The sequence below is a fragment of the Trachypithecus francoisi genome, unplaced genomic scaffold (genome assembly GCF_009764315.1).
Source record: "Trachypithecus francoisi isolate TF-2019V2 unplaced genomic scaffold, Tfra_2.0 Lachesis_group6, whole genome shotgun sequence".
NCBI lineage: Eukaryota > Metazoa > Chordata > Mammalia > Primates > Cercopithecidae > Trachypithecus > Trachypithecus francoisi.
The window spans coordinates 23,625,931-23,649,974 of record NW_022681471.1 but is presented as its reverse complement, the minus strand read 5'-3'; the positions used below and the strand labels follow the sequence as shown (position 1 = coordinate 23,649,974).

The following is a 24,044-nucleotide window of genomic DNA, read 5'->3' as shown; positions in this document are numbered from 1 at the left end:
TACAGAGAGGTGACAATTAAAAACAACAGTTCTCTGCCCCACTCCTCCCCATCCCCAGTCCCACTCCTCAGAGGCAACCATTTTTTAACAGATTCTGTTGGCAATTCATCTGATAGTTACTTCTGAATCTCTAAATATTACTCTGTTTCTATTCCTAATTTATGCATTTTGGACATTATCTATTGACTCCCTGTTATAAAAATGGAAGATTTAGCTCACTTAACATTACTCCCAACTGCCTCTCTTTCTTCTGCCTCCCCATGGTTGATAGAATTATTTTATGAGATTTTTAAAAATCACTTTTTAAAATAGCATGCTATTTTGAAATTTACTTTTTTGGTGTACAGCTCTATGAGTTTAGGCAAATACATAAAGTCATGTAACTGCCACCACAATCATGATATAGAACAGTTCCATACCCCCTAAATCCCCTCATGCTGCCCTTTGTAATCAACTCCTTCCTTTACCCCCTACACTGATCTGTTTTGTTGCTACAATTTTGTCTTTTCCAGAAGGCCTAGAAATTGAATCATATACCATATAACCCTTTGACACTGACTTCTTTCACTCAGTATAACTATTTTGAGATTCATGTATCTGTTGTTCATTCTTTTGTATTGCTGAATAGTACTCCACTCGTGGATGTACCACAGCTTATCCATTCACCAGTTGCAGACCCTTTCAGTTGTTTCCAGTTTGATAGCATTATTTTTAGTTATTCTATTGGTTACTTTTTAACTGGAAATCATATACTGAAACCTCTACTTCTTGCACCATCATCCACTATATAGTAAGTAGATCTTCCTTTTCAGAATAGTAAATGCTTTGGACTGATTGTAAAACATAATACTTTCATTTCTTTAGTCACAGTTTTAGGTGGATTTAATTTGAGGGTGTGATTTTTCATGGGGGTGGGAAGACTTGTTCAAATGCTGTCCAGCAGCCCTATTCAAGGCTACAGCCATTCTAAATGCCTCCTGTCACATAGCGGGCCTTCTCTAGTACTAGACATGCTTGTTGCTGGGAAGATATGCATGTACTTTCTGTTCTGACCGTTGCTAACTCAGGCAGTAGTTTTTGGGAAAAAGACCTTTCTTCATGTGGATTTCAGCTTTTGTCTGTCATGTTTTTTCTGTTCCAGCTGCCTTCACCAGTGAGCACAAAGCCACATTTCAAAGGAAACTGACAAATTATCCCCAGCTGCCAGAAGGAGGTTAGTTTTCTGTGTGTTCAGTGTCCCCCTTCTCTGATAACCAACAAGTTAACTTTCTAAAGGGAACTGACAAAAGCAGAAATTGTCCTTTTACCCAAATGAGTTGTGATTGTTGATTTTTTAAAAGATGTGGATTTGTAATATTCCTCTCCGTTCCTACTCTAATTTATACCAGGAAATAGAGTGTAAGTGATCACAATGGAACCTCTATTGTTTGCAAGATTCATATTAATGCATTCTGGTTTTTTAAGTGCTTACAAGATCTAAATTAATTTTTAAATTAGCTAGCACAGTGTCTTTACTCAATGAGTAACCATTTAAAGGCTGAATGATGTCAGCCCTGGCCATAGAGATTTATGTGTTGTTATATTTCATTTGCATTTTTAACCATCTTTGTACATGTGTTATGCATCTAGCACTTATGCTGTATAACAGGAGAGAGTCTAATGCCTAGCACAGTACACTACACATAGTAGGTGCTCACTAAATGCCATTTGAATTGAAATGATCCAAAAGAGTGTCATGTATCTATGATGGTAAAATAGTCTGTGTTAATGCAGTGAGTCAGGCATTCTCAAACGCTAATAGGAATGCAAACTGGTACAACTCTCCCACAGGGCAACTTGGCAAAATGCTCGAAAGCCTTAACAATGTTCTTATCCTTTTACCCAGTAATTCTCTTTCTAAGGATTTATGGTAAAAGGAAATAGAGATGCACAAAAAATACAAATACATGGAAATTCATTGTGGCAATATTTAAAATAGAGAAAAAGTGGAAACAACTCAAGTTGTCCATACTATGAAATCCTATGCAGTAACATTTATACTATGAAATGCAAGGTAATTATTTAAAATCATGTTTAGAAGAATATTTAATGACATGAGTAAATGCTCACGGTCTAAATTAAGCAAGGGAAAGGAGGATACACAAACATACAGTGAAATCCCAAGTGTGTTTGTTTGTGTGTGTGTGTGTGTGTGTGTGTGTGTGCAGGAAAAAAAAAAGACTAGAAAGAAATAATAGAAATATTAACAATGATTAGCCAGCCATGGTGGCACATGCCTGTGGTCCTAGCTACTCAGCAGGCTGAGATGTGGGGATCCCTTGGGCCCAGAAGTTCGAGGTTGCAGTGAGCTGTGATCGCACCACCGTGCTCCAGCCTGGGTGACCATGTCCCTAAGCAACAAACCACAAAACTATAATTATCCCTATGTTGTGGGATTATGAGTCATTTTCATTTTCTTATTTTTGTAATGAGCTTATCTTACTTTAAAATCCAAATTTTTTTAATGTGAAAGAACTAACTACTACTTATGCTAGAGGGCTGACATTCATAAAATCCTAGTAATGACATGTAGAACCATTTCTCCAACTAGTGTCAAATCTTCATCCTTAAAAAAAAAAAAATGAGATAGGGTCTCACTGTGTTGCCCAGGCTAGAGTGAAGTGGGCTGATCATAGCTCACTGCAGTCTCAAACTCTTGAACTCAGTGTCAACTCTTCAGATGCCATATGGATGGTTACGGCAGTGGTCAGTTTTTAGAAAAACTAAATAAAGCCCAGAAGTCATTTCAGATTTAAATACTCTGAGGGGTGGGGTACAGTGGCTCATGCCTGTAATCCTACTACTTTGGGAGGCCAAGGTAGGTGGCTCACTTAAGCCTAGGTGTTCAAGACCATCCTGGGCAACATGGCAAAACCTTATCTATACAAAAAATTTAAAAATTAGCCAGGTCTGGTGACATGCACATGTAGTCCCAGCTACTCGGGAGGCTGAGGTGAGAGGATTGCTTGAGACCAGAAGTTCCAGACCAGCCTAGGCAACAAAGGAAAACCCCATTTCAACAAAGAAAAAAATGTGAAAAATAAGCCAGATGTGGTGGTATATGCCTGTAGTCCAAGCTACTCAGGAGGCTGAGGCAGGAGGATCACTTGATGCCAGGAGTTTAAGGCTGCAGTGAGCTGTGATCATGCCACTGCACTCCAGCCTAGGTGACAGAGTGAGACCCTATCTCAATAATAACAGTAATAATAATAATATAATAATAATAATAATAATGCTCTGAGCCTTAGTTTGATATTGAAAGGAAAATATATTTATCCTTTTCTCTAGGCCTAGTTAATTTTCATCCTTCTCTCTCCACCCCCACCCCTTTTTAAACTTTCCAGATCTGTGGAACAAATGTTGAGCAAACTGGAAATAAATAAAATCCAATGGCTTTAAGATACCACAAATCCCTCCCTTCCTGTGTACTAATGGCTACCTGCCCATTCTACTCCCCAGAGTGAAGGGCTAGAGTCAGCCAAAATGGAGGCTTTTCTGATTCAAGCGTGAAAAATGCAAATGCTCAAAAGATAGAAAAACTTAGGAAGTCTGAAAAGATTGAGACACAACATGTGCAACTCTCCCTCCCCTAGATTCTTAGCTTCATGTGATACAAACTAGTGGGCTCTGATGGGGGAAAAACCCAATCATAGAAGACAGATGTATTAGTCTGTTCTCATGCTGCTCTGAAGAAATACCCAAGCCTGGGTAATTTATAAAGGAAAAAGATTTAATTGACTCACAGTTCCACATGGCTGGGGAGGCCTCAGGAAACTTATACTCATGGCAGAAGGGGAAGAAAACATGTCTTTCTTCACATGGTGGCAGGAAAGAGAAGTGCCGAGTAAAAGAAAAAAGCCTCTTATAAAACCATCAGATCCTGTAAGAACTCACTCACTATCATGAGAACAGCATGAGGGTAGGCACCCCCATGATTCAATTACCTCCCACCAGGTCCCTCCCACGACATTTGGAGATTATGAGAACTACAATTCAAGATGAGATTTGGGCAGTGACACAGCCAAACCATATCAGCAGATGTATTAAGGACAGTTCATATTTCAAAGAAATCACACAATCCTGGACCTTTAGAGCTGGAAGGAAAATATTCCAGCAAGTATAGGTCTCCTTCCAAATACCAGATACTATGCTAATCCAAATGTTATCTCATAAAAAAACCACCTACCAGCACACCTCATTTTATACATGAGGAGAGAGGTTATTTACCCAGAGAGAGGTTATTAACTACCTTAGCTCACATCATTTGTTGGCTGCTAAGTTGTGATAGTTTCCATATCTTCTGGAGACTCTCAAGTGAAAAGATGGGTTTTTCTAGTAGAATCTTTCCTTCAGCTCCAAATATTCCAAATACTTACTGTGTACTTGTGCTTGGATGTTTTGCTAACAGCTCAAGCTAATCAGGTACAAAGTCAAACTCATGGTGTTTCCCTCATCTCCCTGTCACCCAGGATCTGAACCAAAGTCTGTTTTGCTTTTTACTGAATTTCATCCCCCACAAACAGTCTGTTAACAAGTCCTGTCAATTTTTTCCTTCAAAAACGACCTCCAGGTCCTAACATACACTCAAGGCAACTCAACCTCTACCTCCTTAAAAAACAACCCTTCTCGACCACTTCAGCCATACTCTTGCCTCTCTTCTGGCTTCATACAGCACTTTTAATCTGCATCACACAGTTTAGTTTAGCACTTGTCATTCAGGGGCAATTAGCATATACTCAGCAGCATTCACTCATGCAACAAGCATGTATTGAGTGTCTACTATATTCTACACCCTGAAATGGAGAATTCACTTTTCTTGTTTTCCCAAATAGACATCAAATACCCTGAGAGTCGAGGCCACATCTTTCTTCATAGTTTCTTAAACACACAGAGCAGTTCTGGGCACATACTGAAGACTTGTTAGTTAAAAAGCAGTACAGACTCAAGGAATCTGTCACCAGTTCAGCAGCTGACGAGCTCAGGGGACACTTTAGTCAATAATTCTGCTGCAACATCTCACAAGCTACACGAGTATGATCCACTCATTCAACAAAGACGGTGTATTAAAATGTGAGTTTTTGGCCGGGTGCGGTGGCTCAAGCCTGTAATCCCAGCACTTTGGGAGGCCGAGACGGGCGGATCACGAGGTCAGGAGATTAAGACCATCCTGGCTAACACAGTGAAACCCCGTCTCTACTAAAAAAAAAATACAAAAAACTAGCCGGGCGTGGTGGCGGCGCCTGTAGTCCCAGCTACTCGGGAGGCTGAGGCAGGAGAATGGCGGGAACCCGGGAGGCGGAGCTTGCAGTGAGCCGAGATCGCGCCACTGCACTCCAGCCTGGGCGACAGAGGGAGACTCCATCTCAAAAATAAATAAATAAATAAATAAAATGTGAGTTTTTAACGCCATAACTTCAGAGAGAAGTAATGAGATTTAATAACTAATCAGAGATATGGGATCCTAAAAGTCAGCTTCTGCTTTTAGAAAGATGGGAGTAGATGTATTTTTCTCTATTCCTTTCACTAAGTACAAGTATAAACCCTAGTTATTATATATACAACAAACATAAGACAACCAGAAAGGTGGAGAGAAGATAGACTGACTAAGGACCTTGAGACTCAAAGAGTGACATGTTCGTGAGTTCCCTGAGCTTTCTTTTTGCCTCGAATATCCCAGACTGGCTGCTAGAGAAGCTAGCAATTCAGAAAACACCAGTGGGAACAGATTTTTCTAAAGCGCCAACAAAAGCTTACTCTCTCTAGCCAAAGGACCAGAAAAGGGGCATCCTAGAAAGACAGAAAACTTTTAGACCATTATTGCTCTACTGTAGCCAAACACCACAGGAGAAACTGTAACCCTCACCTCCAACTGTCCAAGCAAAGGCTGAGCTGCGAGCCTGAACTTCTACCCCAATCTGGCAGTAACAAGGCAACCCTTCCAGTTTTTTCTACTAGAGCAATGTCAGAATAAAACCACTAAAACATAAGGTTTAAATAAGATCCAGAGACTCGTGACATAATATCCAAAATGAACAGTATTCAATTGAAAATCATTCATCATACCAAGAACCAGGAAGATTTCAAACTGAATGAAAAAGACAGTCAATTCATGCCAGCACTAAGATGACTGAGATAGAATTATCTGACAAAGATTTTGAAACAGGTATCATAAAAATGCTTCAATGAGCAATTACAAGCATGCTCGGAACAAATAAAAAGAACAGAAAGTCTCAGTAAGCAAATAAGAATATATAAAGAACCAAATATAGACTTTAGAACTGAAAAACACAACAACCAAAATGAAAATCTCAGTGAATAGGGTGAACAACACAATGGAGGGGACAAAGGAAAAAAATCAGAGTCCTTGAATATATAACAACAGAAATTATGCAGAGAGCAAATAGACTGGAAAAATTAACAGAGTCTCAGGGACCTGTATACTATTACAAAAGATATAACATTCATGTCATTAGAGTCCCAGGATGAGAGGAGGAGACTATGACTGAAAAGTATTTCAAGGAATAATGGCTGAAAATTTTCCAAATTTGGCAAGAGACATAAGCCTACAGATTCAAAAAGCTTAGAGAATCTCAAACATGCTAAATCCAAAGAAATCCACACTAAGACATATCATAGTCAAACTTCTGAAAACTAAAGACAAAGAAAACAATCTTGAAAGCAGACAGAGGAAAAACAATGATTTGGCCAAGCATAGTGGCTCATGCCTATAATCCCAGCACTTTTGGAGGCCAAGGTGGGTGGATTGCTTGAGCCCAGGAGCTTGAGACCAGCCTGGACAACATGGTGAAACCCCATCTCTGCAAAAAGTACAAAAATTAGCCAGGTGTGGTGATGCACACCTGTAGTCCCAGCTACTCGGGAGGCTCAAGTAGGAGGATCACTGAGCCCAGGGAGGTAGAGGCTGCAGTGAGCCATGATCATGCCACATTGAACTCCAACCTGAGTAACAGAGTAAGGCTCTGTCTCAAAAAAGAAAAGAAAAACAATACTTGACAGAGAAACTGAGAAACAATTATTTAAATGCCAGTTGATTTCTTGTCAGAAACCATGTGGCCAGAAGGAATTGACACATTTTTCAAATGCTGAAAGAAAAGAACTAAATCCTATATCCCACAAAAATATCCTTCAGGAATGAAGTGGGAATCAAGACATTCTCAGATGAAGGAAAATTAAGAGAACCTGTGTCCATCAGTGCTACTCTAAAATAATAGCTAAAGGAAGTTATCTAAACAGAACAGAAATGATAAAATAAATCTTGGAACATCAAGAAGCAAAAAATAATACAATAAGCAAAAATATGAACACATTAGACTTTCCTTCCTCTTTGAGTCTTCAAAATTTTGTTTGATGGTTGAAGTAAAAATAATAATACTGTATGATATAGTTCTTATTGCATGTAGAGGAAATATTTAAGTTGATTATATCATAAACTAGGGAGATAAAAAGACATTAACAGAAGTAAGCTTTTATACTTCACTCATACTGGCAAAATAACATTACCAGTAGACTGTGATAAGTTATGTATACACAATGTAATACCTAGAGCCACCACTCAAAATCTATACAAAGATATACACTCAGAACCACTACAGGTAAGTCAAAATGTTACAATATTCCAAAAATATTCAAGTACTCATAGGAAGGCAGGAAAAAGAAAATAAAATTAAAAATAAAATGGCAGACTTAGATCCTAACATATCAATAATTACATTAAATGCATATAAGGTCTAAATACACCAATTAGAAGACAGAGACTGGCAGAGTGGATAAGGAAAAATGACCAACAGTATGTACTATACAAGAAACTCACCTTAAATATAATGATACAAGACAACTGAAAGTAAAAGGAAGGAAACATATTTATCATGCAAGCATTAGTCAAAACAAAGCATGAGTGTCTATATTAATATCAGACAGACTTCAGAGAAAGAAAATTATCAGAGACAGAGAGGGACATTATATAATGGTAAGTGGCTCAACCCACCAAAAAGATGTATCAATCCTAAATGTGCATGGAACAACAACAGAGCTGTTTGTGAAGCAAAATATGTGAAGCAAAAACTGATAGAACTGAAAGAAGAAAATCCACAAAGCCACAATAGTTGGAAAGTTCAACACTCCTCTCTTAACAATTGATAGGACAACTAGGCAGAAAATTAGCAAAGATAGAGAACTCAACAATACCATCAATAACAGGATCTAATCAACATGTATAGAATACTCCATCCAACACAAGCAGAATACACATTCTGGAGAACATAGAACAAGATAGACCATATTCTGAGCCATAAAAGAAACCACAACACATTTAGAAGAATTGCAATTGTACATAGTGTGTTCTCTGACAATAATGGAATCAAATTAGAAATTAATAACAGAAAGATAACAGGAAAACATCCAAACACTTGAAAAATAAACAACATCCTTCTAAATAATCTATGGGTCAAAGAGGAAGTCTCAGGAGAAATGTTTAAAATACATTGAACTGAATTGAAAATAAAACTATAATATTTCAAAATTTGTGGGGCATGGCAAAAGCCACTCTGAGAGGGAAATTTATATTACTAACTTATACATGAGAAAAGAGGAAAGGTCTCAAGTCAGTAATCTAAGCTTCCACCTCAAGAACCTAGAAAAAGAACAAATAAACACAAGGCAAGCAGAAGGAAGGAAATAATAAAGATAAGAGTTGAAATTGAATAAAAGGAAAACAATAGAGAAAATTAATGAAAGAAAAACCTGTTCCTTTGTAAAAACTAAAGAATTTAATAAAATTGACAGACCTCTAGCAAGACTGATCAAAAAGAGAGAGAGAGAGAGAAGAAACAAATTACCAGTATCAGAAACAAAACAGGGGATACCACTACAAACCCTGCAGACATCAAAAGGTTAACAACTTTACACGCACAAATATAACAATGAACCAATTCCTTGAAAAACAGAAACTACCACAATTCACCCAATATAAATACAGGTAGTAGCTCCATAACAATTAAGAAAATTAAATTCATAATTTAAAAACTCCCCAAACAGAGATCTCTAGGCTCAGATGGTTTCAACTGGGGAATAAACATTTAAGAAAAAGTAATGCCAATTGTACATAATGTTTTCCAGAAAATAGAAGTAGAGGAAATATTTCCCAATTCATTTTATTAAGCTAATATTACCCTGATACTAAAATCAGACAAAAACAGTAAAACTGCAGGCCAATATCACTCATGAAAGTAAATGTAAAAATTAATAACAAAATATTAGCAAACAGACTTCAGCAATATGAAGGAATTACACACCATGACCAAGTGAGGTTTACTCCGTGTACGCAAGTCTGGTTCAATATTTAAAAATCAATCAATGTGAACCACCATATTAACAGCTAGAGAAGAAAAATCACATGATTATATCATTTGATGCCGAAAAAATATTTGACAAAATTCAGCATCCATTCATGATAAAATCTCTCAGCAAACAGGGAATAGAGAGGAATTTCCTCAACTTGATAAAGAGCATCTGCAAAAGAAAACCCCTACAACTAACATTTTACTTAATGGTGAAAAACTGATTGTTTTCACCCTTAGATCAGGAAAAGGCAAGGATGTGCACTTTCACTACTCTTATTCATCATAGTGCTGGACATTTTAGCTAGTACAGAAAGTCCAGAAAAGGAAATAAAAGGCATACAGATTAGAAAGGAAGAAAGAACATTTTCTTATTTTCAGATGACATGATGGTCTGTATAGAGAATACCAAGAAAACTATTTTTTTTTTAACTCTTAGAACTAATAACGAGTTTGGCAAGGTCAGGAGATACAAGATAAGCACACACAAATCAATTGTATTTCTATATATTAATAATGAATACATAACACCAAAGTTAAAAATACAACACCATTTATAATTGCTCAAAAAAGGCTTAGGTGTATATCTAACAAAACATGAATAAGACTTGTATGTTGCCGGGCGCGGTGGCTCAAGCCTGTAATCCCAGCACTTTGGGAGGCCGAGACGGGCGGATCACGAGGTCAGGAGATCGAGACCATCCTGGCTATACGGTGAAACCCCGTCTCTACTAAAAAATACAAAAAAAAAAAAAAAAAACTAGCCAGGCGAGGTGGCGGGCGCCTGTAGTCCCAGCTACTCGGGAGGCTGAGGCAAGAGAATGGCGTGAACCCGGGAGGCGGAGCTTGCAGTGAGCTGAGATCCGGCCACTGCACTCCAGCCCGGGCGACAGAGCAAGACTCCGTCTCAAAAAAAAAAAAAAAAAAAAAAAAGACTTGTATGTTGAAAACTACAAAATGCTGAGGAAAGAAATCAAATAACTAACTCAATGGAGAAGCATACCATGTATTTTAATGCTTTAAATCCATTTTAAAGATTAAGCATAAAGGTGTCAATTATTTCCAAATTGATATACATGTTTACCATAATTCCTATCAAAACAGCAACAAGATTTTTGTATAATTTTATGTCAAATGTATACAGAAAGTCAAAGCAACACAAATAACTAAAGCAAGTTTGAAAAAGAAGAATAAAGTGGGAGGAATCAGTTGACCCCATCATATATCTACAGTAATCAAGACTGTGTGGTATTGGTAGAAGGACAGACACATAAATCAATAGAACAGAACAGAACCCACAAATAGTCCCATATAAATATGGCCGACTGACTTTTTAAAAGATACACACACAATTCAACGGAGGAAGATAGCCTTTTAAACAAATGATGATGGAGAAATTGCACATCCATGGTAGGGAAAAAAAAAACCTTGTAGTAGTCACGGTTCTCCAGAGAAACAGAACCAATCGGATGTGTGTGTGTGTGTTGGGGGGTGTGTTAGAGAGAGAAAAAGAGACAGAGAGAGAGATTGATTGATTGATTGATTAAGGAATTGGTTCATGGAATTGTGGAAGCTGGTAAGCCCAAAATTTTCAGGGTAGGCCCCAGGGAAGAGTTAATGTTGCAACTTGAGTTCAAAGGCAGTCCGCTGACAGAATTCCCTCTTCTTCAGGGGAGCTCAGTCTTTTCCTTAAGGCCTTCAACTGATTGGATAAGGCCCACCCCCATTATGAAAGGTAATCTACTTTACTCAAAGTCTACTGATTTACATGTTAATCTCCTCTAAAAAACAAAATACCCTCACAGCAACATTCAGAGGTGTTTCACCAAATATCTGGGTACTGTGGCCTAGCCAAGTTGACACATAAAATTAACCATCACAAAGCTCAATCTAAGACTCATACTTTATACAAAAAGTATCTGAAAATGGATGATGGAGTTAAACATAAAACTATTTTTAAATGTTTAAATAAACAGTAGAAAATGTTTGGGATCTAGAGCTTAGGCAAAAAGTTCTTAGACTTGATACCAAAAGCACAATCCATGAAAAGAAAAATCAATAAATTGGACCTGACCAAAATATAAACATTTACTCTGTGAAAGAAGATGAAAAGACAAGTTGTATAACATAATGGGAGAAAATATTTGCAAACTGTACATCTGACAAATGACACATATCTAGAATACATTAAGAACTTTAAAAAACTCAATAGTAAAACAAAATCCAACCAGAAAATGGGCAAAGGACATTAAGATACGTTTCACCAAAGAAGAACCATGGATTGTAAAGACAAGAAAAGATGTTCACCATCATTAATCATTAGGGAAATGCAAATTAATACTTCAATGAGATGTCACTATATACCTATTAGAACAGCTGAAATAATAAAATGGTGACAATACCAAATGTTGGTGAGAATGTAGAGAAACTGGATCTCTCAGACATTGCTGGTGGGAATGTGAAATGCTACAGGCTCTCTGGAAAACTGTTGGCAGTTTCATATAAAACTAAACATGCAAGTACCATAGGACCCAGCAATCACACTCCTGGACATTTATCCAAGAAATGAAAACTTATGTCCACACAAATTCTCATACGTGAATGTTTATAACAGTGTTATTCATAATAGCAAAAAACTAGAAACAACCAAAATGTCCTTCCATAGGTAAATAATTAAACAAACCGTGCTACAATAAAACAGAATGGACAATAACTTGGATGGACCTTAAGGGTGTTACCTTGAGTGCCAAAATTGTTTGCACAAAGATCTCCACTCCTCACTCCTCTGCCATTGCAAACATTCTAGCTTCGATTAATTGGGATTCAAAAGACAAACTGGCAAAAAGAAACACCCAGGTGATTTCAATTTTGTAGCAGTGTATGAGAAGTGGCAATCTCTAAGGCAATGTTTCTTAAATTTTATCCCATACCTGCAAGACACATGCATCCCACATGTGTACGTGTACACACATGCACACACACACATTTCCAAGATGACAGATTTTCATGCAATGAGATTTTTGCCTCTATTGATTCATTTTCAAAGATGAAAGATAGAGACCTACCTGAGCTGTGCTCGAATCAGGGGAAAGGTGATGGTTGGTAGTGGCATAGGGAAAATGGCAGGGAAGAGAGGAAGATAACACCGAGTTGTATGAAGAGGATTCTGCTGACCTGGGCTCCAGCTCTGTAGTGCTGGTCTTGGCCATTCTCTCGACATGTGCTATCTTCCCCATCTGCACCCCCAACTCTATGTCTGACAACTGATGTTAAAATGTCTCTTCTGGCCAGGTGTGGTGGCTTATGCCTGTAATCCCAGCACTGTGAAAGGCTAAGGGGGGCGGGGGATCACTTGAGGTCAGGAGTTCTAGACCAGCCTGGCCAACATGGTGAAACCTGGTATCTACTAAAAATACAAAAAATTAGCTGGGCGTCCTGGCTTGCACCTGTAGTCCCAGTTACCCAGGAGGCTGAGGTGGGAAAATCACTTGAACCTGGGAGGCAGAGGTTGCTGTGAGCCAAGATCACACCACTGTACTCCAGCCTGGGCGACAGAGTGGGACTCTGTCTCAAAAAAACAAAAAAGTCTCTTCTTCAGGGAGGCCTTGCTAGATGCCAAGAATCGGTTAGATCCTTCTGTTATGCACTCTTTATTATAACACTTGCATATAACCCTTGTATCATTTATCGCAAATGTAATTACACTTTTTTTTTTTTTTTGAGACGGAGTCTCGCTCTGTCGCCCAGGCTGGAGTGCTGTGGCCGGATCTCGGCTCACTGCAAGCTCCACCTCCCGGTTCACGCCATTCTCCTGCCTCAGCCTCCCGAGCAGCTGGGACTACAGGCGCCACCACCTCGCCCGGCTAGTTTTTTGTATTTTTTAGTAGAGACGGGGTTTCACCGTGGTAGCCAGGATGGTCTCGATCTCCTGACCTCGTGATCCACCCGACTCGGCCTCCCAAAGTGCTGGATTACAGGCTTGAGCCACCGCGCCCGGCCAATTACACATTTTTGAGATCAATTATCTAATACTAAGTAATGATGTGTGAGTTTATCTATTTACTTCCTGTCTCCCATTTGGGACTGTAAACTCCATTAATGTAGAAACCCTGTGTTAGTTCCCTTTTTTATATTCCCAGCACCTAATACAGTACTGGTCCAAAGAAGGTGCTCAGTACATATATGTTGGATGAATGAAGCCAGGTAACAAGACTCTGATTGACTGTAAACATAGTTACTCAAAATCATGTTAAGGAAAAATAAATTTTATTTATTTATTTTTTATTTATTTTTAATATGGAGTCTCACTTTGTCGCCCAGGCTGGAGTGCAGTGGCGCGATCTTGGCTCACTGCAACTTCCACCTCCTGGGCTGAAGCAATTCTCCTGCCTCAGCCTCCCGAGTAGCTGGGACTACAGGCACGTGCTACCACGCCTGGCTAATTTTTTGTATTTTTTGGTACAGATGGGGTTTCACCATGTTAGCCAGGATGGTCTCGATCTCCTGACCTCATGATCCGCCTATCTCGGCCTCCCAAAGTGCTGGGATTACAGGCATGAGCCACCGTGCCTGGCTCATTTGTATTTATTTTCTCTCTTACAAAAGAGAAAAACTCCCCATCCCACATTGGATAAGACTGAATGGCTACAGGGATGCCCCGGAATGAAAAGTACTGTTTGACTACATGGACTAATGATAGGAAAGCAATGGTTTCCTAACCTTTGGGTCTGGAGGTCCACTGTACTTTTTTTTTTTTTTTTTTTGAGACAGAGTCTTCCTCTGTCACCCAGGCTGGAGTGCAGTGGTGTGATCTTGGCTCACTAAAACCTCTGCCTCCCGGGTTCAAGCAATTCTCCTGCCTCAGCCTCCCAAGTAGCTGGGAGTACAGGCATGCCCCACCACACCTGGCTAATTTTTGTATTTTTAGTAAAGATGGCGTTTTGCCATGTTGGCCAGGCTGGTCTCGAACTCCTGACCTCAAGTGATCCACCCACCTTGACCTCCCAAAGTGCTGGGATTACAGACATGAGCCACTGTGCCCAGCCCCATTGTATGTTCTTTGAGGTACAGAATCCCAAGCCCTGAATCTTCTGCACATGAAAATGTAGACATCAGTACTCATGTATCCATCATTGGAGGGGTTTCTTTCCACCCACCAAATATCCCTTGAAATCATCCAGTAGAGCCCAGGGGTTGATGGAACCATTTGCTACCCAAGCTAAAAATTATGATTTCCATCCCCTATACTTATTTTCCCCAAGAGAACAAGCGAATTAGGCAAGCACAAAGGATTTGAGGGGAGGCGGCACTTTAGACTTTGACTTTAGGACCCCAATATTCTTCCTCAGGCTTCTCCAGGTTTCCCATTTCCTGTCACTCAGATTGGAGCCCTCCTGCCAGCCAGTTAGGAAACAGAGATTCCACCAGTTGGAGAAACTGGAGGGGTGGAGGAACATGCTCAAAGTCGGAACATTTCAGGGACAAGTCCAACCTGTTTAGCCTCTCACACATAAGCTTGCCTTTTCTTCTCAATATACCATGATTTAGTGCCAGGCCACCTAGGTTCCCCGCACCTCCTCCACCCAATCCCTTCAGGGAAACAGGGTCCTTTCTGGCTGAGTTCCACGTTCAGTATCCAGTGCTTTCCTCATAGCCACCTGACACGGGAGCTGTTGCTCAACCCTTCCCTCGATCAAATGCCCTGTGTTGCTTGAATTCATTTTTCTCCCCGGGCCCCTAAGTCAGTCAAAATTTTCCCCAGCTACTCTTCTGCTCTCTGCTACTCTTGATTGAATTCATCCCTTCTCTCAAATGTCTCCTTCGCACTTCCTCCAGCTTGTGTTTTCTCCATCCTTAAATATTCTCCAGGCTCCTCTCTCTCCTGGCCAGTGGTGCTCTGGTGAGATCATTTTCTTCACAGCACCCTCACCCCACATCCATCCTGGGCCTGCTTCCCAGCTGTAGATGCGGTCATTTATTCACCAGCATTTTGCAATCACTAAACAACCACAGGTTCCTGTGGGTTCCCCACACAAGGAGGGTCTAACTCCAGCATACACAGAACAGAAAAGAGGGTTCTACGGGAGGCAGAGGTTTCAGTGAGCGGAGATCGCACCACTGCACTCCAGCCTGGGCGACAGAGCAAGACTCTGTCTCACAATAAATAAATAAATAAAATAAAGGGTTCTAGAAAAAAAGGGGTGCAAGATTCAGATATTACCAAGTTTGAAGATGAGAGTATTTTTCAGCAAAACAGCTAGAAAATCGATAGCTTTCCCCTAAAGAGGGGGTAAGCTAATCAAATCATAGTTAAAGAAAATCTATTCAAGGGTGTTTTTATATCACTTTCCTATATGCATCCTCTTTGTATATAAACTTCTTCAAAATGCTCTGAGAAAGAATACAAGTACCTGAACCTTATAAATTGGGCTTTTCTAGGGTCAATCACATTTTTTAAGTGGGGGTAAAACTGTACCAGTTCATAAAAATAAGAAATATCTTGACAGTTGTTTTATTCTGCATGAAACATGCTCCTTTTTTATAGTTTGGATGTTATGAAGGGAGGCAACAGAACAACATCGATTTTAATCCCTGTCCCCTCCCCTCGCTGCCTGCCTCATTAAAAGCTAGTGGGTCTTATGAACAACCTGAAGATGCCTGGGAGCCACGGCAGAGGCCACCACGAATAGCACTTGAATGAAGTGAGAGAAAAAGGAAAATTGGGAAGCATCTTACTGGTGCCATCTCCCCCACTTACCATTTTCTGTGATGTACCTGGGCCTCTCTTCATGAAGTTGTTCTGGACAACTGAGGGATTTAAAAGGCTACCTCCCTAGAGCAATCAACATCTTACAGGATCCACAAGTGGAGGCTTTTTTTTTTTTTTTTTTTTTTTTGAAGCAGGGTCTCACTCTGTCACCCAGCTGGAGTGCAGTGGCACAATCATAGCTGACTGCAGCCTCGAACTCCCAGGCTCAAGTGATCCTCCCAGCTCGGCCTCCCAAGTAGCTGGGATTATACATGCCAACAACCGTGACCGGCTATTTTTTTAGTTGTTGTTTTTTTTTTTTTTTCTGTAAAGGCAGGGGTCTCATTTTGTTGCCCAAGCTGGTCTCAAACTTGTGGCCTCCAGTGATCCAACCTTCCTCCTCGGCTTCACAAAGTGCTGGCATTACAGGCCCCAGCCACCGCACCCAGCCCACAAAGGGAGCCTTAAAGAAATGTCTGACTTCTGTGGGGAGAGAACCAGCTGCGGAGTGAGCTCAGCTTGGCCTTGACTCCTGGTCACTTACTAGGATGTGACCTGCGTGAGCAAGTCACTCAAAGTCTCTAGGCCTCAGTTTCCTCCTCTCTCACATGGGAATAATAACAGCCCCTACCTCAGAACACTGTGAAGCCTACATGAAGCAAGGCTCACAAAGCCCTCTGTGCAGTGCCTGGCATGTTGTTAGTACTCCCTAAATGTGAATGAGGGCTGGGCGCGGTGGCTCATGCCTGTAATCCCAGCACTTTGGGAGGCTAAGGCGGGCAGATCACTCGAGGTCAGGAGTTCGAGACCAACCTGGCTAACACGACGAAACCCCGTCTCTACCAAACAAAAAACAAACAAAAAACCACCAAAAATTAGCTGGGCGTGGTAGTGCACACTGTAGTCCCAGCTATTTGGGAGGTTGAGGCAGGAGAATCGCCTGAACCTGGGAAGCAAAGGCTGCAGTGAGCCAAGATCATGCCATTGCACTCCAGCCTGGGTGACAGAGCGAGGCTCCATCTCAAAAAAAAAAAAAAAGAGAAAGAAAGAAAGAAAAAGAAAAAAAATGTTAGTGAGGAGAAGGAAGAGGAGGAGAGGGAGAAGGCGGCAAGATGACCTTGGAGTCCCCTGGAAAGAAGGGGCCTAGCTGCTCTCTGCGTCCTTCCCCTACCACTCTTCCTTTCACAGCCTAATCCAAAGGTGGCTTCACGGCCCCTCAGGTTTAACAGCTGAGACTTTGTTTCCAAACCCACAGGTGTGCTGTAGTGAGCACCTGGGTGGAATGTTGCTCTCTCCTTCCTGCAATTACCAAATCGCTTTAAGGGGAATGCTGTACATTTTTTTTTCAAATGAAGTCTGTGCTTGTATTTGCTCACAGTGAATTTTAAAATTGAGGAGATGATGAGCTTGTTTACTAAATAAATATGTGTGTTTGGATCCATTTGCCGTCTCCTCCCTCCAGATGCCCTCTCCCCCTCCCCTCGCTGTGGGCTTCAAAAGCAGGGCAGGCGGTGGGGTAGGAAAATGCAAGTTGTTGGTCTTCTTGGACCCAAAAATTATTTACAGAGCACAGGATTTACAGTCAGGAAGAATTTTTTTTCACAGAAATGGGCAAATCCTAGATGCTCTCTATGTATACAGACCTCCTTTCCAACAGTTATGAAAGGACATTTTACATTTTAAATGAGAGCCCTGTTGACGGTACATTCTCAAATGCTAAGTTCCATCAAAACTCATGTAGAGGGGAAGGAGAGCACATGGCAATGGGCACCTTTGGGTCCTGACTTCTCCCCAGTAATGCTGTGACTCAGGAAGTAGGCAGGGGTCCTTCTTTTCACCCCTGTTCCCTCCCCCAACTCTTGTACATCTGATGTCAAAGCATAAGCTGGTAACCTATACTGAGGGGGAGAATTCAACCCAGGGGCAGCTCAACTTGAACAGTTCTGTCCACAAGTCCAACTTTAAATTCTAACCCCCCATAGAAATAGTCCCCTTCCTGCAGCTGCTCTCTACCAGCTGCCTAGCCAGCTGCCATTGGGCCAAAATTACCCCCACCTCAGAGTCCCCATCGCAGAACATCATAAACATACTCCCTGGGGCTCATTCATTAACCCATGAGCTGGAGTTGCCTACTTTGGGAGTCAGCTGTGGTCTTCACTATTTTTTTTTAACTTAAACAATAATGAGCAACTCACAGATATCCCTCTCTCTCAGCACATGTGGAATGAGATTTTAAAAAGCTTGCTAAGTCAGACCCCAGAACCAACTCAGGCAGAGATGATGTGAATGTGGAACTAATCAAGAAGTTACATGTGTTAGCAAGATCTGGCTTAATGGTTCTCTTTAAAAATGTATAAATATATATATAATATATATTATATATATTTGAGACAGAGTCTCACTCTGTCGCCCAGGCTGGAGTGCAGTGGCACAATCTCAGCTCACTGCAACCTCCACCTCCTGGATTCAAGCGATTCTCTTGCCTCAGCCTCCCAAGTAGCTGGGACTATAGGTGCCTGCCACCACGCCCGGCTTTTTTTTTTTTTTCTCTGTATTTTTAGTGAAGACGGGTTTCACCGTGTTAGCCAGAATGGTCTCGATCTCCTGACTTCATGATCCACCCACCTCAGCCTCCCAAAGTGCTGGGATTATAGGCGTGAGCCACCGCGCCCGGGCTAAAATACTTTTTAAATTTTAAGTAGCATCACGAAAGGTGGAATCCTTGCCCCGTTTTTCTGATTTCTTGTTGTTTTTATTTAGAGAGAAAGACGTTCTGCCTGTTTAATGTGTCAGTTGCAGAATTTGTGGGTAACAGGAGATCGGGTGTGAAATTGAGGCTAGGAGCTCACAGGGAGCAAGAGATAAAGAATCCAGGATTCAAGATTCAAATCGCTGTTGCTTCTGTGGTGAGAGCTTGTCACACAGGCAATTCATTGTGGATTAATTTTCCAGTGATGTAGTAACAAAATCAGCACATCAAATAAAATATTTAACACCCAGGAAAAGCCAAATGCATATTCTGCATGTGTGTCGTTAAGCGGTATTTTTATGGAAGGAAATCTAATTTGAAACAAATGTTGGAACAGAAGTTGAGCTTGTGAAGGGCACTGAGAAACCCTCACACATAAGGTTTTAAAATGTTGCCCAGAAAAAGCGTAATCCTCAGTGTCAGTCCCTTGGATGGTCAGCGTGCACGTTCAATGCTCGTGTTTATCCACCTGTGTGCACAGGTGTCTTCAGTCACTTGCAAATCCTTCACATCAAAACCTGGTAGTCATATTGCTTACATGTGTTAAATGGAAAATGGAAGTGGACTGGTGGGTCCTGTTGTCTAGCACCCTACTGCTTGGTCTCAGGACAAGAAGGGAATCTCAGAATGATGGATGGGGTTATATCTGGATACCCCTTGCTGGGCTGCCTGAGATCAGCATTTCTGCCCACAGCTAAGCAATTCAAGTGCTCTGAACCCAAAGTGGCGAGCCCCCAAGCTTCTATCTGGATCTCTTGAAGGGAGCACGTAGGGTGTTGTATGTGATCTGTGCAAAAGGAAGGAGCGAATTGGAGTTATTGAGTGAACCCATAGGCAGGAGAGGCCCCTGTACAGACAGATGTCACGGAGGCATAGTCAGGAAAAGTTTGCCATGACTTGGATTTCTTTCTCTCCCTGCCCGGATGCCTGCCTGCAGCCCTTTTTTTTTTTTTTTTCATTCACTTGTACATACATTCCTCAAGTATTTACCAAACACCTATTTCAGGCATGGGCCTGGGTTAGCCAGGGCAGCAGTATACAGAAGTCGTTGTTTTCTCCTCTCCCTCTCAATGGGTCTTCTCTCCTTCTCTCTCTCCCCATAATTCAGTGGTAACAGGGGTGGATGGAGGAATATCCAAAACTCGTCTCTGTAGGAGACATCTGCGCCAGGAATTTCCAGCAACCCCTGAGGAGAGTGGCAGATTGATGGGACTCTAGTTGGGACTAACCAGGAGGTGGAGGGAGGTGGGGGCGGAAAGAGACCTGCAGCCAGGCTGTCTGCCTGAGCCTATTCTATAGCTCCCATTGATTGGACACTTGCTCTGTGCCAGGCCCTGTACGTGCAGTTTTTCAGATCTCATTCACTCCTCCAATCCCATTGAGGTTGCTATTATAACTGTCCGTATTTTATATGAGGAAACTGAGGCCAGGGCAGGGAAGGGACTTACCCAAGGTCACACAGCTAGGAAGTGACAGTCTCAATTCAAACTTAGGTCTGTATATCTCCAATTCCCTGGGCATTAAAAAAAAAAAAAAAAAAAAAAGCCAGGCGTAGTGGCTTATGCCTGTGATCCTATGCTTTGGGAGGCTGAGGTAGAAACATCGCTTGTGGCCAGGAGTTTGAGTCCAGCCTGGGCAACATACCAAGACCCTGTCTCTACAAAAAATTAAAAAAAAAAAACAAGAAAACCCTCCTTATCATTACATCAAAAGTCCAGACATTTTGAAAGAGAGAGCTTAGGAGCTCTCATGAACTCTGTTTCCATGTGTGGTTTAGTCTAATTTCTATATTCAACAATAATAATTTAATAATAACACTTATTGAGCACTTGCATGACAGGAGCTATACTAAACAGTTTTACACTCATGGTATCATTTAATAATCATAACGACCCTATGCAGTGTTATCGTTATTATTATCCTCATTTACAAATGATGAAAGCAATGCTTAAAAAGTAATTCCCAAAGTTAGCACTGTCTTATTCCAAATCTCTCTTGGTACATCAAAGGCACTCAACTACTAGACTATCCTGCCTGAAACCCTCCAGGACCTCATTGTTTCCAAACTTCTTTCCCTAGACTTTCTTCTCACCTTTTTTTCTGTCCTTCTAAGTCTGTCCAAATACATTGCGCTCATTTCTGTCCCATAAGTGAACTAAGTCATTGTCTCCTCCATAACCTTGCCTTTTCTCCTCACCCAAATCACTTCTTATCCCCAATATCCAATTAGGCATATCTGGAAGTTCCAAGGATGTGTCCATATAGGGAAATCAGAACAAGAATACTACTAACACCAAGTTTTCAGTCACCCTTCTAGGTTCATAGAATCTTAAGAAGACAGCGAAACCATAAGCCCTTGTACTTAAAAATAATTTATGCTACTTAAAACTTGGTATTTATTGTATTTTATCTTATTTTATTTACAAACACTATGGTGACTTTAAAACTTAGTTTAAAAAAATAATACTCCTTGAGGTCTATAATCTCCCACATACAGAATCTCTAAAGGAGAGGCTTAAAAGAGAAGTACTCCTCCCTGAAAATCAGACTATTTTATAAATAATGATAAGGTGGCCCTTTGAAAGTATTGCTTATTTAGAGGCTGGGGATTTAAACTTAGATCACTAGTGAGGGTGTGTTCCAATTACCATAGCCCTAGATAAACATGACCTTCTTTAATCAGCTCTTTGTCCCCTAGTTTCTTAGCAGAACTGCCAATGAGCCAGGGCAGCTGCCATTTTGTGACAGTTTCTTTTTCCATTTTCCAAGGAAGCAAAGAATAAGGAATGCCTCCCTTCCCTCCCCATTCCCTGTTTGGAGTCATGGCCTCTGAGAACTTATTCTATTTCAGCTTCTACCTCTATGCAGTCAGAAAAATGATTCCGAACAACCCATAGAATGAGCACCTGCTTCAGTTATTGTCCCAATGTGAACATGCTAATCCCTGGGTTAGGCGAGGTTTGCCTTCCACACAGAATGGTCAGGCCCTTCTAATAGGCCAGCACTTCTGGTTTTAATACCCCAGTCTTGATTTCTAACAGGTGGGTGCCACAGTTGTTCAGCTCTTATTATGAGCCAGTTCATAGCTCGAACAATATGGGATTCTTCATAAAGAGTCTGAGAAACTGGGCCAGGCTCGGTGGCTCACCCCTGTAATCCCAGCACTTTGGGAGGCCGAGGCGGGTGCATCACTTGAGGTCAGGAGTTTGAGACCAGCCTGGCCAACATGATGAAACCCCATCTTTACTAAAAATACAAAAATTAGCCAGGCGCGGTGGCAGGCGCCTGTAATCACAGCTACTCGGGGGGCCAAGGCAGGAGAATCGCTTGAACCCAGGAAGTGGAGCTTGCAGTGAGCCAAGATCCCACCGCTGTACTCCAGCATGGGCGACAGAGTGAGATTCTGTCTCAAAAAAGAAAAAAAAAAAAAGTCTGAGAAACTGCCAGATGGTATTATTGGGGGGAAATAAACTCAATTCCTTTCTTCAGCAACCCAAACTACTGGATTTAATCAGAAATGAAGGGTGCTTTCACCCTGCTGCTTTCTTCAAACTCAGTAAGTGCCCCTCACCCTTTTTCAGTTTTTACAAAGTAAAATGTTTGTAAAACCCAACTATGTCAGGGAACTAGGGCTGCCTAGCTCTGGTTGTTTCCAAGATGGCACTAATGAGACATTGCCCCTGACTCAGTCATTCGACTGTCTGTACTCTTTGCCTCCCTCCCATCCAAGCCCTGACATCCAAGTCTGGAGTGTCACAAACATTCAGGCTTGGCAAGAGAAGCCCATTCTTTTTAAAGACATGATGAAATCAGAAAGACATACAATCCCTGTCCTCAGAGTGGAATCAGGAATATGTGATTCTCCACTTCCATAACAAATGCAAGAGTTTGAGAATGTGTGGTACCTTTTTCATTCAGGAAGATTTATTGGGTGAGTCTACAGGCCATTCTTCTTAGTTTGGGGTTGCCATATCTGGTGGCTTGTACAGAAGCCATACACATTTCCTGCGTCAAAACAGATTGAGAAGTCATGAATATACAGTGTGTCTCGAGGTTCATTGTGTTCTGGGTATGCACGCAGCCCATGGAATAAATGTGTTACATTGAAATAAGGAATGGCTGTGTGCTGTCAAGAAGTCTAAAATATAGAGAGTGATAAAATAGAAACAGTGGTCCAGAATTATCTACTCTAAATGCCCTTTAATTTCTGTCCCCCATTTATTGCCTCTATTTTTCTCAATTTCCCCTGCTTGAAAAGCTATTAACTTCCCCACCTCCCCACAACCCTAGACTCTGATACCCATAAACAACCATTGCCACTCTTAGGTCCTCTGTTGTGAACACCTTCACTGTGTTTACTTTCTTGGCACTGGCATAGACTAGACAGAGAACTATAGAAGCTTCTCATCCTGGCTTTGCCACTTACGACCTTTGTGTCTTTAGTGAATTTCCTAAACTTTCTTATCATCAATTCTTCTTCCATAAAAGGAAGCTAATAATAATACCACACAGAGTTGCTATGCGGGTTAAGTGAGATACTGCACGTACAGCCCTTAACACAGTGTCTCAATAAATATCCATTTCCCTCCTTCCTGTTTTCCTTCCTTTCTTCCTTCTGTGGGAATCTCAGTTGTTACAGTTAAGCAGCTGCCTATGATGAAAGGTTTTGTCTAGTGGGTGGACTCAGTTTCTGTCTTTGTTCTCATCACTTAGGTGTAAAAAGAAAGCTTTAAAAAGTAGGATTATTTTTGAGAGTGTATAGAAAAGTTGTTGCTCTTTGTATAAGACAAAATATCCAAGTTTCAAAAATCCTAGTGGCCTGCCTACCTTAAACCTCTTTCTGTTCTACTCCCAAGGGTGCTCCAATTGGCACAAGGTAGCCACGTAGGAAATTAAACAGCCCATCTATGTCTATTTATACCCAGCATAAATGCAGTGCGATCAATTTTAGAACTGGTGGCTTGGCCTGAGAAATAGCTATGTTTGGTGGAAGCAGAAGCAGGGCAGGTTCATAAAGAAGTGCACAGAGCTCTTGGAATACAGGAATTATCTGCTCTTCTTGGATGTGGGTGTCCTCCTAGGGACGAGCATCTGCCCTCACTGTCCTAAGTTCTAGAGGCCTCAGCTTTCCGGGAAAGCACAAACCACCTGC

The 24,044-nt window shown here is 41.1% G+C and overlaps 1 protein-coding gene across 2 annotated transcripts in view; it reads left to right on the top strand.

Annotated features, from left to right (window-relative positions):
• The window catches only part of PLAC1 (placenta enriched 1), a 203,543-nt gene that overhangs the window by 164,688 nt on the left and 14,811 nt on the right, over positions 1-24,044 (top strand). For both annotated transcript variants that reach the window (XM_033201896.1, XM_033201895.1), the window contains one exon: positions 1,142-1,213. The gene's annotated coding sequence lies outside the window, so the exon portion shown is untranslated. The remainder of the gene's footprint in view (positions 1-1,141; positions 1,214-24,044) is intronic.